Source organism: Tamandua tetradactyla, chromosome 4 (genome assembly GCF_023851605.1).
Source record: "Tamandua tetradactyla isolate mTamTet1 chromosome 4, mTamTet1.pri, whole genome shotgun sequence".
NCBI classification, from domain to species: Eukaryota; Metazoa; Chordata; class Mammalia; order Pilosa; family Myrmecophagidae; genus Tamandua; species Tamandua tetradactyla.
Window position 1 is genome coordinate 188,004,517 of NC_135330.1, and position 25,712 is coordinate 188,030,228.

A 25,712-nucleotide genomic window follows, 5' to 3' on the forward strand; every position below is an offset into this window, starting at 1 on the left:
TTTAGGTTTTTGCAAAACCCTGGAGTGCAAACTATCTGTTTGCTTTTTCTTTGCAACTATTCTCACCTCCTTTAAGTGCTTGATGCAATTATGTTTGCATCTTCTCTTTTGTCAATATTTTGCTCTCAGGAAAATCTCAATCAGATGCTTTTGAAATTGCATGTTGCTCAAACTATTGCTAAAAAAAAGTGTTTAAAGAGTTCAGTTAATAGAGAAGTCTTGGAACATTATGCTTGGATGGTGCAGGTGATTCGAAGCAGAGTAGAAGTGGTGATGAGGATCGTTTTGTATCCCCCTCCCCACAATTTATTTCCTAAAATTCATTTGTCTTAGTTTGCCAGATATGCTACTACAAATATCATACATTAGTTGGTTTAACAACAGGAATTTGTCTCATGGTTTCAGAGGCTGGAAGTCTGAAATCAAGGCTTCGGCAAGGACCTGCTTTTTCCCCGAAGCTGGTTGCCACAATCCTCGAGGTGCCTTGCCTTGCTTCCCTGCCTCCTGGTGAGCTAGCTTTCCTGTGTCTGTTCTTCTTTTCTGCTGCCTTCTGGCTTCTGATTCCTTGCTTCTTTTCTGTGGCTTTCTATGATTTACGAGTTTTAAGAAGACCTACCTTACTTCAGTTGGCCACAACTTAATTAAAAATAGCATTTTCCTCTTGGTTCACACCAAAGGAACACGGATTAAGAACATTTCTTTGTTGGGGGTATATAATTCAATGAATCACACCACCGAATGGTTTATTCATTACTTTGCATATGGGTTTTTGCAGACTTGCCCAGGATTGTCAGAAGTTTGACTTATTTTTTGAACCAGGCTCGAGCATGACCAAGATATGGAAGAACTATGGTTACAAACCCTTAAACAAAATGTAGTATTTTGGGTGGATCGTATTTGAGTTTACAGCTAAATCAGTGTATCTTCAATTCCATGTCCTGTCTCTGGAAATCCCTACAACTTTACTGCTCATGATTAAAGGCATTTTTTTTCTCATTTTCTCAATGGGGAATAATTTTAGTGTCAGTCACTAGAATTGTCCAGGATGGTCATTCTACCCAGTAGCCTTTTTTTGTTCCAGATAATTCTTAAAGTATTGTTTCACTGAGTTATGGACAGAAACTTCTTTTTGGTTTCCAATAGTGAAATTTTTGTTGAATCATTTTAAGATTTCATGCTGAATGACAGCCAATACCTTGATGTCATATACCACGAGACAACAAACCCTTGTTGTTTAAGCCAGCCCATAGTGTGGATTTGCTGTAACAGTCCTGGCAAACTAAGACATCTTGCAAATGCAAAACTTGCACTTACCACATAATATTCTATTTCCTATTTCATTCTGTTCTTACTCTATTCTAGTGCATTGAAAAAAATGTAGCCTATGGGCACTAAATTGATTTTATTGCCTACTAATAGGCTATGGGGCATGATTTGAACTCTCTAGAAGCTGCTTTCTTTGGGGACAGCTACCAGGGCATTAATTTGAGTTGAAAGTCTTGGTGAATCAATTAGTTCTGGAGGCACATGGGGCACAGCTGACAGAGCTCTGGGCTCACTGGCTGTTCTGCCTATTCCTCTTTGAGTTTTCAATCACTTTATTAGTGTCACTGTCTTAGCTTCCTAGGGCTGCAACAACAAATTACCACAAACTGGGTGGCTTAAAACAACTGGCATTTATTGTCTGACAGATCTGGAGGCTGGAAGTCTGAAATTAAGGTGTCAGCAGGGCTCCCTTTGAGGAGACTACTTCTTTGCCTTTTCCAGCTTCTGGTGATTTTACACAAGCCTTAGCATTCATTTGCTTGCAGTTGCAGCACTGCAATCTCTGCATCTGTCATCGCAAGGCCAACTTCTTTGATGGAAAGGCACAGCCATAAAGGCTGTGCTGCTCTTTTAGGCTCATGTTTCTGGCAACATTTGACTAGAGGCTAGAGATTACTGCCCCCCATAGAGACCTCAAGTACCACACACATTTTAAAAGACAGTGCCTTGGTTTTGCAACTTCTCTAAGTGAGAAGTGCTCTCTGCCTACCTAAGTTAGACATAGCCAGCGACACAGTCACTTTTGTGAGTTTATACCCATTTCTGCCCTGGAACCTGTCCATACACTGACAGGGAGCATTAAAGAGGATCAGTTCTCTATATTCTGTTGACATCTTCATGGGAAAACCCAAATTTTGGTCAATTTGTTTGCATTGTGTTTTGTTATTTGCTCCATATCCTGTGGCTTAGTCAACTGGAATCAACCTTTGTAAATGGTGTAGCCCTGACTGAGGGAGTGTGATACATCTTTATGTGACCTTACTGCCTACATCACAGAACATTTGTAATGATGTCAACAATACTTCCTCAAGCCTGGATTATTTGGTGAGCTCTGTGCATTGCTGTTAAAAGGCTAGTGGTGGCATCACCACTACCATTGTGAGGTTGTGTAATTAATATTCATTTTTCTTATCATTTCTGTCAAGGCAGCATGTGTAAGTAATCAATAATACGGTAGTAGGATTTGCTATAAGAGCTGTTTTCTAGCTCCATTTAAAATTATTTTCTAATAACCAACTATGTTTCTATATGTTTAATAAAGTGTGAGGATCTCTGACAGCCGTCAATAAAGTTAAGGCAGTATATATGCCCTCAGGAACCATTGTTGCCTACAATTATATATCAGAATATGTTAACTTTGATGAAAATAAGAAGGTAATTGAACAAGGAGAAAAACTTATGGTTAACTCTTATGCATAATTAGAACAAGAACCATCAGCAAATTGTCATCAGCTTCTGTAAGCACTTGTATCAATCATCTCTCTATTATGAAACTATAGGCTACTTAGATCAAATCAATGATTTTGAATACACTGTTTGTTCTAAGAGGTATATTAATAAATAAAACCCACAAGTCTACATTGGTTCATTTTAAGCTTTCTACTTCCAAAATTATCACCAGTTTCTTATTTTAAAAATGCCATAAACCAAGCAAAAATTTTTGTAAAATTTTTTTATTTCTAACATTTCACGTAGTGGTTGTATGTCAAACTTACAGTGCTTTTCTTCCCAGAAGTATACTTCATAGAGTATTGGAATCAGGTATTGACATAGAATATTGTCAATAGGTATGCATATTTTCTCATTTTATAGAATCTTGAGAATAATTTTACTTAAAATTGTAAAGGTTTACTGTTACATCTTTATTTTTATGAGTGTTTGAGACTAATATCATTTTCTTTAATATGTTAAGGAAAGAGAATGCACTTTAGAATCCAGTTTCTCAAAATACAATGTGGCAAAATGGAGATAGCAAGCTCCAAGTGATTGAGGCCAGAGTGTTGCATTTTTTTTTTTTGGTCCTGAACAGGATATGTGATGGTTGCATTGTCACATAGTTGGTGCCAGAGACACTGAAACCCCTTCTTGCAGATGTTCTTCCAAGACTGGGTACGATGGATTAATGATGCCTTGGGAATGGCTGGGTTAAATGTTAGTTTTCTTTGTCCATGGTATGGGGATGCAAAATCAGGGGAGAACCAGACTATAGCTTGTGTCCACTATTTCCTATCCCTCATTTAATGCACCCTGTGGTTTCTCTTGTTTCCCTCTCATGGGACACAATGGGTCATTGCCATTTTAGCATCTGATTTTGGATTTGCCTCACCTTCTTTTGCCTTCCCTTCTCTATTTGACTCTCTGGCTAATGCTGAGCCCTAGTGACCATCTTGGCACCAGGCTATCACTGCAGGTTCTTAGGAATATTGCAATAAGGACACCTAATTAGTTTCTACATTTAATAACACCCAGGAGGCATGGCAAGATGGTGGTGTAGGGAGGTGTGAAATTTAATTAGTCCTCTAGAGCAGCTAGTAAATAACCAGGAGCAACTGTTTGGGGGAACATCTGTGACCAGAAACAATTGTACACCAGTCTGGAATAGGTGGAAGGGCCAAGATCACAGTGCAGAACTGTAAGTGAAGCTTCCAACCTTTGGGATCAGGTGCTTCTCCCCCCTTGGCATGGCAGGCTGTTGTGGGGAAAAGAAGCAGTCTCTACTAGGAGCAAGGGAAGGTACCTCAACCAAGCACCAACTGTGGTTTTATTTAACATTTGTGGACTGTGAATACAAACTCTGAGCACAGATAAACCCAGAGAAAGCAGAAAAAGAACCTGGAAGTTTCTCCCAGCAGAGAGGAGGCAGGGTTGATGAGGGAAAAACAAACAAACAAAATCAGAAGCTTTTTTTTGGAGTTGGCCAAGCTCAGAATATTGGAAAAGGGCTGTGTCCCAAGAAAAGGGGCACATAGAGCAAGGTACCAACTCTAGCTCTTGACTGGCAAACCTTGGGGACTAGGGGCTGCCTCCTGATAAGGGATTTCTTATTTTTTAAAATTATTCTAAGTAGCTCATTAGAGAAAGCCTTAGTCATTTTCAATTATCAACACTGACCCAGGAAAGGGTTGAGTTAAGATATGTCTGAGAAACCAAGTAACTAGTCAAGTGAAGGAGATAATTCCATAAGAGATGTATCTTCCCCATGAAAAGGAAGGTGAGGCCCAACTCAAATGGTGGCTTACATTCAGAGAATTCAGACCCTAGGTCCTGGAAAACAAAAACAGCTGAAGCATGCCAACTATCTCAGCCTCTGTCTCAACCATGCCCCTGATAGGGACAGCTTCTACTGAGAATTAAATGCTCCACCCCACTTGATGCCACTGGGGAGCTGCAGGCTGACAAGCACTGCCTACTGTGTAGGATAGGAAAAACATAGAGTCTAGAGGCTTCACAGGAAAGTCTGATAACATTCTGGATCTCATTTTCAGGGAAACTTGACACTGATTACACCCTCCTCCTAAAACCTTGGCCCAACAGGCCTGGGGAAAAAGTTTCATATAGACAGGACTAGAACCAGAAACAGGTTCCATATAGGCAGGGCAAGAACAGAAAAACAAGAGCCAAAAAGTTCTGATCAGTTAAACAGAAGCTATGCTACAGGTCTAGGATAAATGGGACTGAAGGCCAAATAAACAGATAGAGAACACAGCCAGCCAATAAAAAACCTAAGTGAAAGAGAGAAAACAGCCTCCAGAATAAAATAATCCAGGAAATCAGTTGCCTAGATGCCAGTAAAAATTTATGAGTCACAAAAGGAAAAAAACAGACATGTTACCCAGTCAAAGGGACAAACTAATGCTTCAAACAAGATACAGGAGTTGAAACAACTAATCAAAGATGTTCAAACAAACCATGCTAAAACAAATAAAAAATCAAATCAAGGCACTGGATGAAGATTTGGCAAAAGAGATGAAGGATATAAAGAAGATATTGGGCAATCATAAAGCAGAAATAAAATCTTGAAAAAATAATGCCAGAACATATGGCATTGGGAATGCCATATGAGAATGGGAAGCACAATAGAAGAGCTGAAAACACAATGGAGACTTACAACAGCAGATTTGAAGAGGCAGAGGAAAGGATTAATAAACTAGGGAACAGAACATCTGAAATCGTACACACAAGTGAACAGATAGGGAAAACAATGAAAAATATGAGTCTCAGGGAATGACAATATGAGGTGCACAAATGTACAAGCTATGGGTGTCCCAGAGGGGAAGAGAAGGGAAAAGGGGCAGAAAAAATAATGGAGGAAATAATCACTAAAAATTTCCCATCTCTTTGAAAGACATAAAATTACAGATCCAAGAAGTGCAGCATACCCCCAAACAGAATAGATGCAAATAGAACTACCCCAAGACACTTGTTAATCTGATAGTCAAATGTCATAAACAAAGAGAGAATTATGAAAGCAGCAAAAGAAAAGCAATCCATCACATACAAGGGAAGCTCAATAAGACTATATGTGGATTTCTCAGCAGAAATCATGGAGGTAAGAAAGCAGAGGTATGATATACTTAAGATACTGAAGGACAAAAACTGTCATCCAAGAATTCTGTATCTGGCAAAACTATCCTTCAAAAATGAGGGAGAGTTTAAAATATTTTCAGAAAAATAGACACTAACACAGTTTGTGAATAAGAGACTGTTCTACAAGATATACTAAAGGGAGCACTATGGGAAGAAAGGAAAAGACAGGAGAGAGAGGTTTGGAGAAGAGTGTAGAAATGAAGATTATCAGTAAGAGTGAAAAAAGAGTAAAAAAAGTAAAAAAAAAAAAAACATAAAAAAATAAGACATGACATATAAAACCCCAAAGAAAAAATGGTGGAAGGAAGTACAATAATAGCATTAAATATTAATGGATTAAAATCCCCAATCAACAGACATAGGTTGGCTGAATGGATTTAAACAACAGGACCTATTTATATACTGTCTACTAAGAGACTAACTTTAGACCCAAGGACAAAAATAGGTTGAAAGTGAAAGGTTGGAAAAAAGTATTTCATGCAAACAACAACCAGAAAAGAGCAGAGGTAGTTATACTAATATCTGATAAATTAGACTTTAAATGTGAAGGAAAAGGGACAAAAAATATACTATGTATTAATAAAAGGAACAATTTATCAAGAAGACATAACAATCTTAAATATTTTCACACCAAGCCAGAGTGCCCAGAAATACATAAGGTACACACTGATGACATTGAAGTGAGAATTAGACACCTCTACAATAATCTTTGGACAATTCAATACCTGCCTTTCATCAATGGATAGAACATTTAGAAAGAAGATTATACGGAAACAGATTTTCAGTAGTATGATAAATGAATGAGACTTGGCTATTTACAGAACACTACACCTCACAACAGCAGGACACACATTTTTCTCAAGTGCACATGGATCATTTTCCAGGCAGATCACATGAAAATAGAATGATATATGGAAAAATACAATCAGTTTAAACAAGTATCTACAGTTAACATTAAAATTACAATATGCTTCCATTAAATGTAATAATAGCAATATATCAAAGATAAAAGTCAATAAGAGAGGTATATAAGGGAGGGGTATGGGATTCTTGGTGTTGATGTATCTTCTTTTTAATTTTCCTTTTTTCCTCCTCTTCTTTCTTTGCAGAAGAAATGGAAATGTGCTCATTTAGAATGTGGTGGTGAATGCATAACTATGTGATAATACTGGGAACCATTTTTGTTTAGTTAGGATGGGTTGTATGGTATGTGAATAAAACTGCATAAAAATAAATAGAAAGATACAAGTGCTGGGGAAGAGGTGGAGAGAGAGATGTACCTATTCACTATTGGTAGGGAAGTAGAATGGTACAGCCCCTCTGGAGGGCAGTGTGGTGGTTCCCCGGAAGGCTAAGCATATGGTTGACATATAACACTGCAACTCCATTATTAGGTATATACTTGAAAGAATGGAAAGCAGGACATGAATGGACATTTAAATACTGGTGTTTATGGTGGCAGTTTTCAAGATTTGCAATGGTTGGAGGTGGCCTAAGGGTACATTGACTAATGAACAGAAGGTTGAACTGGGATGTATACATACAATGGAATATTGAGCAGACTGCAAGAAGGAAAGAATTTGTGAGACAGGCAACTAGGTGAATGGAACTCCAGGACAGTATGTTGAGAGAAATAAGCCAGAAAAGAAAAGACAAATATCATAATGCTTCACTAATATGGACTAATTATAATGTGAAAACTCTGAGAACGGAATCTGAGAGCATAGCTTATCAGGGGAAAGCCTATTATAAAGGCTCATCTCCCCCCCCCCCCCTATATATAATTTATTTATTTATTTATTTATTTTTGTATGAGCAGGTTCCAGGAATTGAACTCTGGTCTGTGGTTTGGCAAATGAGAATTCTACCACTGAGTCACTGTTGCACCACCCAAGGCTCCTATATTTTAAGTTCTTACAGCAGTCACCTCTATTCTTGAAATGTGTTATTTCTAAATTCTGAGATGCAGAGCTCTTTGCGTATAAGCTGGTTGTTCCCTGGAACTTCGGGTATATGTGTGACACCTGAGACTCAGAGCTAGTTAGATGATTATATGGTATGTAAATATATCTCAATAAAATTGTGTTATAAAACCCCAGACATTTCATTATTATCCTTGGCACTTGTCAGAATTATGTGTGAAGGGTCAAACATATCCACTAGAGTAGACCGAGTTTATTGGAATTTGGAGGAATTTCTTAGGAGGACTCACTCTGTAGAATGAAGGGTAATGGCAGATGGTGAGGACATGTAGGATTGCAGACTGTGGAAAGGAACTGAAGTAGCTATCAGCATGGAGCTGGAGTCTTGCTTCAACTGGCCAATTTTCTCTTTGGGCAGCTTTGTCTCCTGGAAAATCTTACTCTGACATCACCTTTGCCCAGTGGGGGAGTTGCTTATGCTGCCTGAATATGCAGAACTAGAACCTCTGAGGACAGTAGCTTAAGTCTAGCCCAAGGTAAAAGGTAAAATATTTGTCAACCAGTATGGCATCAATAATCTCCAACTGGTTGGTGTGGATGCTGGGCTAAATTCTCGGGAGGCCCCTTCCCAGAGACTTGGGATCCCAGAGGAGGGCTCAAGTGAGCAGGACAACAGGATATCACTCTGCGGTCTAGGATGAGTGGTTTTGTACCAGCCAGCGTGGAAGCAAAGATTTAGCAGCTGGTACATACCCTTCAGTGCCCACTGGCTGGATGGACAATCCTGGGGCAGAGCCATTGCAATCACTTTTTATTTCTGGCATTGATACAGGAAAGGAAAATCTTCATGACTAAGTATGATAAATGCTGAATAACACTAATGGGAGGTGTGTTAAGCCAATCCTGATTCCTGGAATAGTTTTTAGGTTTCCTCCCAAATGACTTGCACTCATATGGCTGTTATTTTTCTGAGCTTTGCCCAGGCTTAAGTGGTAAGAAAGGACAACCAAAGAAAACATTAAAGTCTTTAACTTGCCATCTAACAATTGTTTCACTAATATCATATTGACTCTGTTTGACAACAGATCTATGTTCTCATGCTCTCCCCAGTTATCTTATTATCTCATTATTGAAGTGAGTTTATGGTAGATCCCATGGGCCAGAATATTTTTGGTGAAATGCAACTTATTATTATACTATGACTACTTCATTTAAAGGAGACTTACTAAAAATAGAGGAGACTCCTCCAAATGGATACTGTGTATAAATCAGTATTTAGACTAGGGGTCTGTAATCCTTTCCAGAGTCAGGTCACAAATCAGAGTCCAGCAGCGGGTGAAAACAGCCCCACTGGGTCTGCTAACTTTCTCTCATTAGCCTTGTCGCAGTTACAACCAACTGGGCTCTTCCATGTCAGCTGCTGAGTCTTTCTGACTTGCCGTCTGTCTCTTGGCTGCTTGGCTTGGAAAGCAGCCATCGTGGAATTTTGCATTGACTTAAACATGCACAACATGTTTTTACAGAAAAATGTCTGAAGGAAATCCACCTATCATAATCAGACAAAGTATCCAGTGCTAGCACCTAAATGAAACCTCTGAGATCAAACCAGGAAAATTTTCATTTCAATATGAGGGGCACTCGGAGATTATCTATGCCTTTTGTTTTCTGCACAGGTTTTTATTATTGTTACTGGAGACTTTTATTTGTAACATTTCATTATGGAGAAATTTCAAGTATTACAAAACTAAAGCAAATAGATTAATGGACCTCTATGGACCTATCACCCAGCTTTATGAATAGTGAACTCATGGCAAATCTTGTTTTACAGGCAAATACCTCTGACACTGACTTTTTTTTTTGCATGGGCAGGCACTGGGAATTGAACTCAGGTCTCTGGCATGGCAGGCAAGAACTCTGCCTGCTGAGCCACCGTGGCTTGCCCTCTAACACTGAGTTTTAAAAAGAGCTTATCTATTTAGCGATGATTTGGTGGAGTGAATCCATCATTACGATAATTCATAAAGGTATCCCTGCCTGCAAGCATAGTTGTTACATGAGGGAGACAGAGAGAGTATATATAGAAGGAGAGGATAGAAATGAATTATGTATAAGTAAAGAATTTTCTTTGATTCCTACTAAGAATTTCCAAAAAATGTCATTGGGTTGACCTGAGGGAAAAAGAAAATGGAGGAATACAGCTGACTCAGGGGAAAACAAAGCACTACTTAAAAAAGAAGAGAAAAATATATGGATAGAAAAACTAAAAGAATTTGGAATTCTGAAAGCATGCTTAGTCACAAGAGAGCTGTGTTTGAATGTAAGTCATAACAGCGAATTGGACAATAGCAGATAAATAAATTTTCTGGAAACAATGAATTTAAGTCCCAAGAACTGAATTCTGCCACTGAATGTTCCTCATATTTTCTGAAGGTCGGTGATAACCCCATGGCAGAAACTCCCAAGATAAATGCAGTCCTGATTCTATAAATCTCTTTTCTATGCAGCATCCTATCAAGTATTCAATTTGAATGTTTTATTTCTGATTCTGTTAATGTGGATTTATTTTCAATGTATTCTGATGTCAATAGCTTTAGAAAACCATATATATGTATGGGTGTATAAACATATACATACATATATATTTTTGTGTAGAATATGTTGCATTCACACTGTCATTTTTTTTGTATGCTGTATGGTACAGTCATATTTCATTATTTTTCCGTGTGAGCATCCCATTATTGCAGTACCATTTGTTGAATTTTTGTTTCTTTGTTTTGCTTGTTTGTTTGTTTTTTGGTTTCCTGCATGGCAGGAGACTGAGAATTGAGAATTCTTTCAATGAACTACTCTCGCACCCCTCTCTCTGTCAATTTTATTCTCTCTTCAGGACTAGTCTTTCGCCTCCAACATATCACATGCACAATTAAACAACACCAAAGTTTCATTCATACCTTTATTCATTCAGTAAATTGTCACTTAATGTCTATCATGTGCAACATACTGGTGGAGGCAAAGATGGCTCAGGCCCTTTTTTAAATCTGAAGGTGATAATGCATTACCCCAGTGCACAGGTGTGGACCAGTTGTGCTGGCCAAATGGCCCTGGACTAATGACAGTCTGGGTGCAGTCAGAGGTGTACGGGAACAACGACACAAACTGAAGGTCTGTGCGAGGGGCAGTAGATGGTATGAGCGTGTTGTAAGCTCTAAAATTAAGAATCAGGGCGCATGGGTGTGTTCAGTGGTAGAATGCTTGCTTTCCATGTGGGAGACCCGGGTTCAATTCCCAGACCATGCACCTAAAAAAATGAACAAACAAAAAATCATTTAAAGTTAAGATCCAAAATCAAGTGCTGCCTTAGCATCTGGTAAAGCTGTGAGGGCTGCAAACAGCCTAACCACAAGCTCCCCTCCCCTGCTGCCCCACCAGATGAGGTCCCTTAGTTAAGCAACCCTCCCTCCTCCTCACAGGAACCACATGAGGTTCCCACTCATTCTCCCATACTGGACTTCAGTTCCCTGCCAGCCCACATAATGACTCAACCAAGCCAATCATCCTCCCATGGGAACCAGGGGACACCCCTCCCTCTTGTTACTACAAAGTCTGCCTCCCACAGTCCCTGCTGGTTCACTCTGCTCCTGAGTCTGACCCCCCATGTGGCCCTGTGTGGCCTGTGTTATCACCTCCTCCAGGCTGTGAGTACATGCGACTAATCAACTGCTGTGATCTCCTCTGTGCAGGGTCAGGGTCCTGTGTTTGGCCCTCCCCATAACTCTGGGGCAGGAATCCCTCCCTCACCAACAGGGAGAGTAGGAAGCAAATAAAACAGTGGGCCCATCTTTCGAAGATCGCTTCTGAATTCAGATTCTAGCTGTCACTTATTAATTGTGCAAATCTTGGGCAAGCTATTTAACTTCATTTTGCTTCAGTTCCCTTGTCTAGTATGTTCACAATTATACCTCCCCCATAAGGTGGCTGGGAGTTAACGATGACAAGGCGCTAAGTAGGTGAGAGCTCTTAACATTACCTGTAGGCACCCTTGTCCCAAAGCAGGGTCAGTTACTGTGTCAGCCCAGTAGGGCCCAGACTCAGTGGGGATGGGTGGTCCTTTGTGTGGTAGCCATTGATCCACAACAGGGAAACACGTGGTTCCAGGAGAACACAGGTGCAGGTGGCCAGGACACCCCACAGGAATGACGGCTGAGCCGAGTCCTGCGGGAAAGCAGAAGTCAGCCGAGGTGGGAAAAGAAAATCCAAGCAGAGAGAGTACAGAGGTTTGCACAAACACAAGAAATGACAAACCGTTTGGCAGAGGGGAGTGCGAGTTTTGGAGAACACTAAATGAGGCCATCGGGAAACAGTGCTGATGGGAAGGGTGCTAGTACTTCTACCTCTCAGAAAACAAAGATGCTTTGGGCTCACTGCATTTGAATCCTAGGCTCTTAGGAAGGGATGGTTAAAATCATCTGCTCCTTCTCTTAACAGGCTGAAGGTCAGAAATGTTAAGTGCCAAGCCCAAGGCCACATAGTTAGCCAACAGCAAGCCAACATTGAACCTGGTTTTCTAAATTCCATTTCCCTCCCCCTTTCTGAGACCAGGCTTCCCATGTTGTTTAGATAATGAAACAATAAATATTTGTTGAGTGAAAACCTCCTGCAAAGCAACAGGCTGAAAAGGAAAGACTATTGGTCAGGGGATAAATTGCTGGAGTGCTGTCATTAAAAAGGGTGACTAAGGCTGTTACTTTATATTCAACCTTCATGTAAGGTCAGGGAGTGACAACACATTTTTCACCCTTTGATGTTTGCTAAGCAAATACAAAGTTTGCATGTTGGTGCAAACCCTATTTTTAGTTTGCGAACTCTCAGATTGCAGCTCTTAGAGTTGTGAAGGAGGGTAAGAGATATACTGATGAGATAAGAAAGGAGCATATCAGATGTTTGCAAAACTAACCAGTTTTTAATTGAAATAGAAAATGTTTTGTGAACGGATGTGTTTTGGCGCAATGCCTTCCTTTGCTGATGTTTGCCCTTGTAAATGGGATCCGAACATAACCCCCAACAATGGGGTAGCCTTAAAAATACGTGTCTCTTCTTGATTTTGAAGGTTTTCAGAAGTGTGCTTTTGAGACTTTATTGAAGAAAGGCTTTGCACATTTATGCTTTTAAAGGAAATAGCTTCAGGCTTAAGAAGTCCATGAAAATCCTAAATTGGGGGCATTTAGACACAGGTAAAAAGACTCAATGGGAGGTTAAGTGATTTAATCTAACATTTAAGTAAAGTTCCTTTTTGTAATGCAGGTTTTAATTTAGTTCTATGGATAATTCCACTTGCATTTCATCAAACGTTCTGGCATAATATGCCTTTTTTTTTAGCTTGTTTTTTTCTTCTTTTTTTAAAAATTTCATAAAGAAATTTTAAATTGATATAAACTGAGAATGTATTCAAAATAAGGCTAAGTAGATGTTTTGCCTGAGGGTGTACTCCCTTAAGGGAACAAGTGGATGGAAAGGGAGGAGAAAGATTTGTGCCCTAGGTTTGCTAGGACCTGGCCAGGATAATGAGTAAATTTCTCAATTTCTCTTTGCTTTAGTTATTCTATTTGTAGAATGATTTTAATAAAACCTAGGACTGGTGCCTATGAAGTAATTTTATCCCCTCTGAAGAAATGGGCAAATAAAACTATGATATATGATTAAGCAACACATGGCTTTTGGTTTGTACTAATATGCCAATTTAGCAATATTTTTTTGGTCAGCGTTCTGAGAAAAATGATTTGATTTTCACAATTGCTTGGCCTTCCTGGCCCATGTTTACTGCACTAGCCATGTGCCTGAACTAAATACAAAAATTTTCTCTAGTATGCTGGCTCATTGTTCCAGGCAACTAAATATGTAGATGATTGTTCAGTTTTACTCTTTTTGAGTTTTTTTTTTTTGTCTTGCCTCATCAGATACGCATTCCATGAAATTACCTTAAGATTTGTTTCACCATTAAAGTGGGATTCTCAGCTGTGCTCCAATCAACTGGATAAAAGAGAGAATCCATCAGAGTTGTCCTAGCTGACTATCACCTTTCAAAGTGTGTGTATGTGTGAGAGAGCCTCATTTCTCTCTGACTATTGTTAGAAATAACTAATGATGTATCATAAGATGCCTTGCATGCCAAAGGGTTCCGAAACTCTTTGCAACTGCACAAATCAACAGGAATGACTTCACCCGCCATTGAAATCCAGCCACCTCTTGGATGAAATGGGACAGCTGTTTCATAATGCATAGCAACATTCCAAAACAATCGAGGCCTGGAAGAGAGGGGCAAACTTGCATCCAACTAAAATCACCTGGGAAATTTCCTGGGTCGAATTGTACTGTGAGGGATCTTTCATAATCACAGGAAGCCAGGACATTAGTTTTATGTCTTCATGGGAAAGCTGGGCCCATTTTGTGTAGCCTTGACTCAGAGTTATCTGCTAAATCATCTGAATCCCAAACCACAATCGCCTGGTTGGTCCTGGGAGGTGTTGCCAGTTTCCCATACTGGCTGACAGAAGAGTGGTCTTGAATGAGGATCTTGATGGCCTGACCCCTGCAACAGCATTTGGAATTGGGAATGGCCCTGGGTGGCAGAACACAGGAATTTGTCAACCCCCTCCTAGTTACTATAAAGTATATTCTCCAACATAGGAAACATTTCCTCCAAATTCATCAACTTTTAAGTCTGTATTCATATGATTTAGATAGTCATATATTTCTATCTATTCATATGCTTCATATATAGTCATAGAACTACATTTGCAAATTCATCTGTTTTCATAGGATCCTATTGATCTATGTTGATAAGTCTATATTCATACTGATCTGCTCACATATGCCAAGAACAAAGTAATAGCTCGAAAAAAAACTTGAAAAACAAGCCCTTTTTCATGGCCAAAATTTTATTAGCAAAAAATACCTTTTCCTTTTGGCAAAAGAAGGACTCCACTTATAGGAAGATTTATCTGTTTGGGGCAGGTTTTAATTTAGGCAAAGTCACAGCTTGACTGCCCATTATATTTCATGATGCCTTCTATTATGACCAGTGTGCTGTGATTATTTTGGTCTCTCGTGTTAGCAAGATTTGATGGTGCCATGTGGTCTCTATGTTCGCTGGTGCCTGTGCTCCTTGCTGTGCTTATTTAGAAGACAAAAAAATCTTGGAGAATGCCCTGGCCAGTCTTGGGAGCCCATGTGAAATGGGGCAAAGAGCTCTTTACATCCCAAATATTCTCATATGAACAGAAAGGGGAATGCCAACTTGGAAGGTGACCCTGAAGTGGGAAAGAGTAGTCTGGAGCTGGGGTGAGGGATAGAGGGGGGAGTTGGGCCAGGAGGAATGGTGGTGATGGAGATGACATTTACAGATTGATTGTTTAATCAAGTTCTTGGGCTCCTAGCACTGGCTGGGGAAGCTGCTGTCTCTCTGAGCATAGCAGTTCTGTTTTTTCAAAATGCAGGAGTTAAGTCTGCTGATCCAGTTTATCATTTCCCAGTGACAGCACTGATTCTCCATGGAAAATTCCATGTTTCCCAACAGGGTTCAAATTAAATACAGACTTAACTAATTTTAAATTGTTTCCTTCATAGACAAATGTACTTTGATGAAGACTTTTTGAAAAAATGCTTTGAGAACTCACTAGATACCTACTTGTATGATATGGGGCCTCATGGCCATAGGGTTTTAGGGAGCAGGTGGGGACATGTCTGCAACTCCTTGCCTTAGGTGCAGGACGAGCAGAAAGGCCAGGCCTTAGAAGCAATTTCCCTGACCAAGCACTTGAAGAAACTGCTAGGCCTCTACGGTACGATCCAATGGGGCCGTATATTGATAATGTTATCCTCTCTCCCTCACCCTCAACATCTTGTCCTTTGAGCATGAATCAAATGCTGCCTTCCTCGCCCCTGCTTTGGACACATGTCCCTACAGGGATCCATGGATCATCTTTAGAAACCCTGCACTTGTCTCCTATCTCCCATTTTTCCCCTGTTTAATCCATACTTAGTCCTTCATAGGTACCATGTTTTAGTTTTCTGGGCTACTGAAATAAAGTACCACAAACAAGAGCTCAAAATGACAGAAAGGTATTACCTGGCAGTTCTGGAAGCCAGAAGTCTGAAATCAGGTGTTAGCAGGGCTGGGCTACCTCTGAAACCTATAGGGGAGGATCTTTCCTTGTCTCTTGAACTTCTCATGACTGCCTGCAAGCCTTTGTGTCTTGCCTCATAGATGCATCCTCCAACCTCTGCCTCCTCTGTCTTTAGGAGGCCTTCTCCCCATCTCCGTCTGCTGCCTCCTCTCTTCGTCCTATAAGGAGGCAGGCACACTGGATTAGGGCCCATGGTAATCCAGTATGACCTCATCTTAACTGATCATATCTTCAGAGACTCTATTTCCAAATAAGGTTATGTTCCTTAACTGGGGGTTAGGACTACTTGGACATGCCTTTTTGAGGGACAGCCAGCGTCTGTCATTTAAATAGCATCATGCTCTGGTGAAGACCTATTTTTTTAGCTCTGGGTCCTGCTATCCGTCCACATCATCCCCCTTCCACCAGGCACACACCATATACTCAAGCTGTTCTGGTTGACCTGTGGTTTTCTGAAAGTACGTCTTCCCCTCCATGGCTCCAGCCTTCAGACAACCACAGTTCTGGCCAGTGGCCTCACTGCAACCTCATGAGGCACCCTGAGCCAGAACCACCAGCTAAGCTTCTGCCCATCCCTGAGCCACAGAAACTATGAGATAATAAATGTCTCTTGTTTTAGATCACAAAATTTGGGGGCAATTTGTTACAGAGCAATGGATACTAATTCAAGTACCCTCTTGTGCTGGTTTGAAACCATTAAGAAAAACCATGTTCTTTAACCCTAATCCAATCATGAGGCGGCAGACTTATTGTTTGGGTGGGACCTTTTGATCAGGTTGTTTCCATGAAGATGCGACCCACCCAATTGTGGGTGGGACCTTTTGATTAGATGAAGATATAACCCCACCCATTCAGTGTGGGTCTTATTCCCTTTATGGAGCCTTGTATGGACTTAGAATTGTAACTTAGTAAATCCCCTTTATAAAAGCCAATCCATGTCTGATATATTGCATTCTGGCAGGTTTAACAAACCCAAACACCTCCCTAACCTGCTATTGTTATAAATAGAGAGGAGTACACAAGAAACCCACCATCAATCTGCTCAGAGCAGGAAAAACTGCAAGTGTGGTAGCTGAGGTGGGATCACAGCTTGGGTCAAGTTAGGCCTGCTGTACATCAACTTTGCTTAGACCAGTATCTAAAACACAGCATTTTCTATGCATGTTCAAGCAAATGGGTCTTTGGAGGTGTAGTCATGCTCTCACAGAATTTGGGAATGGATGGTCATTGCTGGAAGCTGTAAAGTCAAGAAGGCAGCAGAGTCTGGTGGTATATAAGCTCTTGTGACCTTCAAGTCTACAGACTTTACTGAAAAGCGGTTCTGGTCCAACTGTGGCAGTGCCAGCCTTTGCCTTTTTGTAACCTGCCTCCCTTCTCTCTGTTCCCTTTCTTTTGCTGCAATGAGTGGTGCCCCCCAAAGTAGTTCAACTTGGCAGTTATCAGGCACCTAGTCAATCTGTTCTCAGTGCTGCTCACACCTTTCATTCACCATTAAGATTTGTGTGTGTGATTATTACATACACCCTCACACCTCCTGTGATTTCAGGTTGATGTGCTATCTGCCGAAGTATTATTATTGTAAATTGTTCTCTAATTGTGAAAAGGTCTGCAAGGTCTGTAAAAGAATCTGCATTTTATTCTGAAGATAATGGTAAGACCTCAGCAGATGGTGTAATGGGAACATCACTGGTGTATGAGTGGAGTAGGAATTGCCAGGGCTTGAGACTGGAGGTCAGGGGTCAATCAGGAAGGTGACAAGGTGATCTGAAGGAGAGATATTGGGGACCTGAATGGAAGCACTGGCCAGAAGAAATGGTACCTGGTAGCTGAGCACCCTTCCCTTCCAAGATGAAACTGAAGTAGACATGATTAGGCCGCTCATCTGTGACCGACGCAATAATCAGCTGCGGGATGCCTGCCCTGTTTCAGGCACTGAGCTAGGAAAGGGGTGTAAAGATGAAGACTTTGGGGTTTTGCCCTCAAGGAGCTCATGGGACTTGATGTTAAACATTCTCGCTGACACTGGTAAAGCAAGCTCATCCGCTTTGTGATTATACATTTCACGCAGGCTTAATAAGATAGTAGACACATGAGGTAAGTGCAAGATAATTACTTAAAATTGAGGCAAGGTATTTTCCTTATATCCTGTAGGTATTAATGTTTAGTGACCCAGACAAGCATCTGGTTAAAACCTTCTCTAGTTGACTCGTTTATACTAAACTCAGCCCAAGAGGAAGAAAAAGCTACAGTGGTACGCATACTATTTTCTATTCAACCAACTTGCCTTAATTGTCTCTTCCAGAAGTTATTTCTACACTGACAAGAACAATAAACACTAATCTAGTTTAATTTTTTACCTCTCATTCAAGCATTTATTTATTAACTGTGTGGTTTTTCATTTAGTATTTTTAATATTGAGAATACTTTATACCTAATAATTCGTAAAAAGAAGCACCAACAAGAGCTTAGATATTTTACTTTCTAGGAAGCATTCATTTTATAAAACGATGACTTTGCTTGTTTCTTAGAGAGAAAAGGTTAGTCTATTGAGTTTTATAGGATTCCCTTTCTCTCTTGTTCTGTGGTCAGCAATGGCACTTGAGTTTTGTGAAACTTTCATGGTCTTTCTGCTGTGGATCAGCTTGGGAAGCACTGGTGCGGAAGGGCACAGTGGTACGAGGCCCTTCTCCACCCCTCCCCCAATGAAGGCTGAGGTGGCTCTTTTCTACCTTTCCACATCACCCTGGCACCCTGTTCTGGGGTGGCTGAGAGCCCTATGAGGGAGTTGTGTGGGCTTCCGGCTGCATACTCAGTAGCCATATTGACTGACTTCCTGTAAAAGATGGGAAGTTTTCTCTCTGTGTGTCCCTCTGATAGGATGAGACATCCGGGACATAAAAATTGTTGTCTTTATAATGATTTTCTCAGGCATGACCATGATAGTAAGTATTACTTTTTAATTACTGATGGTGAGGAAACGGAGAAATTCAAATGTCATGCTCCATCCCATGGAAGATATCAGGCCTCTCCCTGGTCTTCAGCTGTTTTGTACCACTGGACCCAGCATTGAGGAGCCCCCAGAATCTAACTTCCAAGCCCATTTCCAAACTCAGCTTCAGAGAACCTTGGACAAGAGCCATGTTCATCCACTCACTGTCCCTCAAACATGCCTCGTGTTTTGCACCGTCCACATCTTGACCACTCCACTTCCCCAGCCTTGGAATTCTCTTTCCCTTTCTTTTTCATTCACTGGAAGAATCTACTCCATCACAGGCCATGAGGATGATCAGAGTGAATTAGTAAGAATTGTTTAGCAAGAAAACAGGCACATAGTAAAAGCTATAGAAGAATTTGCTCTCATTCAGCCAAGCAGTGAGCACAGGCAGAGAAATGCTTCAGACAGCAGGGATTCACATGGAATAATGAGTCATTCAATCCAAACATTCACTATGACCTCTCTTTACCCAGAATCATTTCTGTTGTTCTAATTCAGTCATGTCTACTGACTATTGACATAAGTAAAATCATTCATTAGGCAGATCTATTTTGTGGATTTCTTTGTTTTCTCTTTTTTTTAGAAGTAATTTTTTTCTTTAATTCTCCTTGGCCTTAGAAATAGTTTTCTCCTTTCCATTTCTGTTAGGACTGGTTAGGTGCACAACTAGTTCCTCACTCTATTACTCTCGCAAGTTCTGTTGATCTGTGAGACCTCAGTAACTTCCCATGATATGTTTCTCTGAATGAGCGCTCCTAGAATTTTATCTCTTTGGAGCTTAAAAACAAAGAACGTGAATAAAAGGAGTGGCTAGAATGATCATTTTAAAAATCCTCTCTCAATGTGCTTTAATGGGGTCAGATCTCTCACCTACATCTTCAATTATTTTGATAGGTGATTACAAATATTTGCCACCTTCAGGATGTGAGTTCCTCTTGCTATCTTTGTTTTTCCTCTGTTTGTGGGTGGGTGGGTATTTGCAGGCAAGAGACATGGACAACTTGGGGGATCAGTTGCAGACGGTAACATTTTTTCTTAAATTTGAGAAAGGACCGAGTGAACCAGGTGGAAGAAAGTGAAAGAGTCAGGCTTATCAGAGCCAGACTCATTAAAAAAAAAAAGACATAATAATCAAAAAGCCTTTAGAAAGTGGCAGAGAAGTCAGGTTCTACGCTCTAGAAAAGCAAGTTCACCAGTCCTCATACTTCTGTTTTTTCTCTTGGTTCAGTGAAGGAGAAGTGAAGACCAAAGTAACTTGCTCTTTCAAAACTCTGCTGATTGGTCTGATGTTATGGGAGGAAATTTCCCCAGCTATTTTTGTGGTGGTAATTCATCGCTGAAGGTAAGAAATGAAACCTTCTCTTGCCTTTGAGATCACTACGAACCCTTGTGAAGATCTCTAGCTCCCTGGTCATTTTCAAGTAATTATTTATCTTTCTAACAACAGTCCTGGTGGCATGTCCTCAGACATTGGAACTAAGTGAGAGTTTCCCTACCATTGGAAATCAGAACCAACTAGAAGGATCAGATGGTGAGGTGATGAAATCACAGTCAGAGTCGGCATGAACTGAAAATCTGAGCTGGGTTACAGGGCCCTCTTTCCTCACTGGTTCCCCTTTGGTGGGTTTGATTTCTCCCCTGAAACACTGAATCTGTTTTCACTTCCTGTTATCCCAATAGGTCCTAATTTTTGGCATGCGAGTGCTTGTCCTCTCCATGTTTCATTGTCCAAACCACCACTGCCTAAAACACGAGGAACTACTATGGCCTTAGAAGAGAGGTACGAAGTATTATTGGTTTGTTTTTTAAATTTCCACCTCATTTTCACATGAGGGTAATGCAGGGAATGTAAAAGTGAACAATCTAGTTCAACAGTTAAGACTGTATTTTTCTGGTAAATGGGAGGGGCTTTTTTTGACATGTTCAAAAATGATTTCTTTTCCTCGAGTGAGTGGATTGCTATTTTTTGGCTGATTCTTTTGGAGTTGTAGAGACAACTTAAAACTGCCCCTTCTTTTTTTGAATATGCTTACCAGGGATTGTATGTATGATAAATGAGCAGCCATCACCAAAACATATATAGGAAAATATAAAACTTTCAACTACATCCATTATGTGTGGTACAGCTGCCTTTTTTTTCATGAAACTGGTCTGCAGGCGAAAACAGTTTTTCCCTTGAGAAATGTGCAAGAAAGCATTATGATGACTAATTTCCTATTATTTCTGGTTGTGTACCATGGAAAGGTATGGTGTTTTTAGAATATATTTAACGTTTTCCCTGAAGAAATGTTTCCCCAAAATGTTACTCTTTTGGAAAATGTTAGCATAAAGCATAAAGACTTTGGAATCAGATATACTCTTTTATGGATTAATCAGACAGGTTGGCTAACCTTTGTTATCTTTACTTTCCTTCATCCACACAGTGGGAAGAGCAGTGTCTACTCTGCAGGATTCGTCAGGGGCTTAAGACAGCGTTTAAAGTCCTTGTCGCATGGCTGCCATATAGTGGGAACTGTTATATTAATTCTAATAGTTCCGCTACCTATTATTTCATTAGCTTTGTCACAACAGCAGCAGTGCTGGTGTGGTATGAATACCGTTTTCTTTGTCCCCTGCCATAATTCATTGGACTATTTTTATCCAGGAACAACAGGGAGACATTGATCTCTCTTGTTTTTGAAGTGTCCACTGAGCGTCCTGTGATTTTTAACATAGTTGAGGTGTTCTGTTAATGGAATACTTAAAATAAAGATTCCTTATAATGTGAGTCATGGAAATTCGACGATTTGTTGCTGGCTCTGAGACTGACTGCAGGACCAGGTGATGTAATATCCTTATTCATATGGAGTTAAATGCTGGTCCCTCTTTGACAGAGGTGAATCATTTGCTACTGCAATTATTATAGTTTCCAAACGAATTGCTGCATGGTTCCTACAAAATACCAAGCTGCATTTCTCAGTATGTTGGTAAACAATGACGGTCCCTGTAGAATTTGAACAATGTCATTCTTTAACGCCTTCATCACTTTTATTTCTGACATTTTCTTTTTGGCGCTTGCCTTTGCCATCTTTGTTGATGACATTTGGCTCCTGCACTTCATAGAGTACGTTTTCCAGGCTGGGTCTTAATATCAAGCACCAGTACAAACTGATCACATCAAAACTTTAAGTTAAGGAAGAACATCAGAGAGCTCGTTGTCTTTTTTCTCCATTTTCATGATATAGCAATAAAAATGGCTTAGATCAGGGCATATCCGGCTGGTGGCCTGGCCAATTAAACCCTGATACTTTGGGGACTTGGGTCTGCTCTTTGGAGTGTCAGATGGGAGGCATTCATTTAGTGGGGGAGACATTTGGCCTCTATTGAATCCTGGGAAATAGAAGAGGATTTGAATGGGAATGTAACCTAATGGAAAGCAGAAGCAGATGGCTGCCAGGCTCAGAGCACTCCAGAAAGATAAGGTGGGGGCTGGGAGTAAGGCTTTTGCAGCAGCAAACTCTGAGAAGGGGCAGGCAGTTCCTGAAAAGACCCCAATAGGCGATTAGGAAGGAAATTGCCAGCTGAACCATTTGGAAGACGCTACAACTAACACATTTTAGAAATTGACCATATTTGGCTATTTGGATATAGAGAAGGACTGCTTGGGGTGGGGCAAATACCACGCTGTGCTGTTGGGTGTCCTATCCACTCCATGCAGCTGCTTACAGTGCCAAGGGGGAGTTTGTAGAACAGACACTGGAGAAGGGTTTTGTTTTTCTAAAACCATGGCCACAGGAACCAATATGTCCCTCCACTGTGCTGAGCGAATCATGAATCAGTACCTAGAATGAGTTACTCAGGTTAGAACTCCCAAAGTACTTTATGCAACATCAGAAAGTAGAACATGCTGGCTTCTTTCTCACTAGTTTCTCAAGGGCATATGGTCCCGTGTACAGAGGTCTACAGTCAATAAACGGTTGGGGAAAAGGGCTGTGGGTGCTGTTCTGAAAATCTCATCCCTGCCAAACTGCAGGACCTCAAAGCCAGTTTCTCTATGGCAAATGTGCATTGTATTCAGAGATGTACGTGGGGGGTGTCATTGAGTTGGACTCTCACTGGACAGATGACCATCTCACTGACATGTCTCTGTATTTAGAAGTAATTGGTGGCCTAATTTCATCCTTACTGACTGCATCAAGCAGAGACTACATGCTGGAACTGAGTGACTTGCCTCCCCCATCCCCAGCCTCGTGGCCTACAGATGGTGCCTGTAGCTCAGGCAGACTTGAAGTCATTAATTGATTGACGAGTATAGGAAACCCTCGTGTGCCTGATACATCACAAAAAGATACCTTGTGATATGTGACTAGAACCTTCTTAAGGGTGCATTTCCCCTGTAAAGAAACAAGAAAAAAAAACCCCAAAAACCCAGTGTTAATTCTCTGATCTCTGCACCTAAATGCGAGTGCAGTGAGTTGGAAAGGGCCCAAGGCTTGTCATCAAAAGGCCTAGGACAGCATCTCAGTTTTGTCTCTTAGTGAAGTACTCCCTAGGGCCCAAAGCAAGTTCCTTAACCCTGCTTGACCTTGGCTGCACCCCAGGAATGCAGCCAGCATTGTGCTAGGCTCCAAGGCAGATATGATTTCATTGAATGTTTTGTTCCCTTTTGAATACACTGATCAGATGAAGGACTGGGATAAAATATAAAATATAGATCCTTTTCCTGGTACTTTGTGTGTGCCAGGCACTTTAACATGCATGACGTGTGTTAACTGGCACTTCATAAATATCACCTCATCCAGTCCTGCGGGGACCTTGGGAGGCAGGCACGGGTGGAGGCTGAGCAGTCTCAGGTCACAAGGCTGGTATGTGATGGTAGAGACGGAGAGGTGGAAATCTACATCCTAACGTCCCTTATTCTACGCCTAGATCTACACTCTACCATCGTTTACCAGTTCTAGGGGAAGGGACATCTATTTTCCTGGAGTAATTGAGTCATTAACATTTCCAATTATACATCCGTGTTTCTCAAATTTTTTACTTTGTACCAATTTCAAACTTACAAGATAGTTGCAAAAATAATATAAAATCCATACAGAGAACTCCAACATAATGCATCCAACAGATCCACAGATCCATCAGTTTTAACATTTTGCCACATTGGCTGAATCATTCTATTTCTTGCTCCATCTCTTTCTCCCTCTCACTCTCTCTCTCACCCTACCCTTACTCACCAGTAAACACGACACTGCATTCCAGCCCCGTCTTGCCCTGACTATCATGTCAGACAGTTTGGCCTCTTCTGCAGAAGGGGACGTTTGTGGGATGAGCTGACATCTTTTCAAAACATTTTGGAGAGCAGCGGCTGTCTCCCGCACACCTGAGGAACCACACAAGGTCAGAGAGGAGATCTCACAAGGTGAGGATGTGTAAGCCATCTGCACCCCACACCTAGGTGCCATCTCAGGGAGAAGGAAAGTGGAGTGGCTGTTAGAGACCTTTTTATCAGAGAGAGGCTGGGTATTACTTAAAAGAGAGTGTTTCAGTTATCCGACCATAAGGTCACATTAGTTACAGGATTATACATTATATTCCATTTTCTGGCTCATTTCAATTTAAATGCAAAGTGAGTGAAATGTTGAAACTCCATGGCACCTTGTAACACTAAATTGTGAGTGTCTAGCTGGCATTGCGGCAGAGAGGAGACTACTGGGGTCTCCTTGAGGCCCACCTAAATAACCACATGGGGCAGTTTCCTTTGCTTTCTATATACATATGGTCTCTGAGCCTGTGCTCTTTCAGAGCTTCCATTGACCTTAAAACATTGTACACTAAATTAATCTTAAAATCTGGGCTTTCTTTTCTCCTTCCGTCGCCCAGCTCAGAAATATGTTGGATAAACCAGAGGTCTAGCTCGGACGCCTTTCCGAATATTCAATGAGCCACTTTGGACGCACTAAATATTTTTCTGCATGTCTTGAAGTCTTATTCAGTTCCTTCCTTTCTTCTCTCTCTCACTTGGTCTTCACCAGTAATCATCTCAAACTTTATATGGAATGCCCCTGTTTTTACAGTGTGGAATTTTTTTTTTCTTTTTTGAGGATCTGAAAAAAGGAGAATGACTCACCGGTATGGGCAGGTCACAAACACTAGTTTTATGACTTTAGCCACCTGCAAGCTCCTAACTCCCCTTTTCAGGAGAGCTGGGCGACCACTTCCCAGACCCTCACTCAACTTTCACCACCTCTGAGTAACAGGGTCAGGCCGAACTGAACAACTGAGGTGTTTGGAAGTTCATCTTGTTCTCACTCACTTCAGTCAGGACTTGGTGTGCAGATTTGGGCTGGGAAATCAAATAGCTCAAGAGCAGTCTGGAGCAAAGTCCATTCCTTTCCTCACAGTCCTGTGCCAGCTCCAAACATCACAAAGAATGGAGAGCAATAAATTAGCATTGTTTATTGTCTGTTAGCATCGCAGCTCTTAACAGAAGTTCTGGGAAATATCCAACAAGAATTACTGTTGCACAATGGAATTAATTTACACAGGTAACTTGTGGGCCCACTTTTTTTACCTTTTTTTAATGCCATAAAATTTCCATGACTTAAGCACCTGGGAAAGCCATACAGTCTAACTGGGCATTCCCATTAGACAGGCCTAAAGGAGAGCAGATGGAAATTCTTGGGTGAAATAAGAACAGATGGGTACTCTGCAGGGGATACT

At 40.8% G+C, this 25,712-nt stretch overlaps 1 long non-coding RNA gene across 2 annotated transcripts; it reads left to right on the forward strand.

Moving 5' to 3' along the window:
- The first annotated feature begins 2,371 nt into the window (after nucleotides 1-2,371).
- On the forward strand, nucleotides 2,372-21,727 carry LOC143679591 (uncharacterized). Of its 2 annotated transcripts, none has more exons than XR_013173859.1 (6): nucleotides 2,372-2,480; nucleotides 13,790-13,919; nucleotides 20,242-20,355; nucleotides 20,461-20,549; nucleotides 20,694-20,793; nucleotides 21,437-21,727. It is a non-coding gene; the product is annotated as an uncharacterized LOC143679591 (long non-coding RNA). The 2 variants fall into 2 exon arrangements; XR_013173860.1 differs by having other exon boundaries at nucleotides 20,461-20,544.
- The last annotated feature ends 3,985 nt before the right edge of the window (nucleotides 21,728-25,712 follow it).